Source organism: Apis dorsata, unplaced genomic scaffold, assembly GCF_000469605.1.
Source record: "Apis dorsata unplaced genomic scaffold, Apis dorsata 1.3 scaffold_247, whole genome shotgun sequence".
Classification (NCBI taxonomy): domain Eukaryota; kingdom Metazoa; phylum Arthropoda; class Insecta; order Hymenoptera; family Apidae; genus Apis; species Apis dorsata.
The window spans coordinates 13,519-14,160 of NW_006263526.1; the positions used below are offsets into that span (position 1 = coordinate 13,519).

Sequence of the window (642 nt, forward strand, 5' to 3'; positions counted from 1 at the left end):
ATGAATTTACAAAAAAATAATATCATGCAATGAATATTTTAAATTTCTATCTTTGTAATATAATTTTAAATTTATACTTCAAATAATTATTTTCAAATTATTACATTTTTTAATTATTTCATTTAAAATTAATACTACTATGATCTTTAATATTTTTACTTTTTAGGTTATGTTCATTATACATATAATGCGGTACTCTATAAAGGTATGTAAGGTTTGATGTAATTAATTAAATAATTATTAAGCTAAAATAATTTTACATATATGATTAAGTTATATTAAAAAAATATATTATGAGCAATATAAATTATTTTTACAACAAACCTCTTGAATTTGTATGACTAGAAGAAAACTAAGTTCAAGTGACATTTGATAAAAAATCAAGTATAATATAAGTAATGTATATAATACAAAGAAAAAATTAAGAGTAAATGAAATTAAAACAAATAAATATGAACAGATTAATTTCATTTAATAAATAATAAGAACTACAATATAATTTTAAAAAAATATTTTTTTTAAATATACAATTATTTTTTTATATAGATATTAATTATTATTATTATTAATTTAAAAATATTAAATTTACTTTTTTTATAAAATATAATTATATAATTTAGAAAATTATAATTTAGAATATTA

General features: G+C 13.2%; 1 protein-coding gene across 1 annotated transcript in view; it reads right to left on the minus strand.

Annotated features, from left to right (window-relative positions):
• Positions 1 to 417, minus strand: part of LOC102672108 (palmitoyl-protein thioesterase 1) — a 5,059-nt gene extending 4,642 nt beyond the window's left edge. Inside the window, exon 1 of the mRNA XM_006615868.2 lies at positions 325 to 417. The gene's annotated coding sequence lies outside the window, so the exon portion shown is untranslated. The remainder of the gene's footprint in view (positions 1 to 324) is intronic.
• Between the last annotated feature and the right edge of the window lie 225 nt (positions 418 to 642).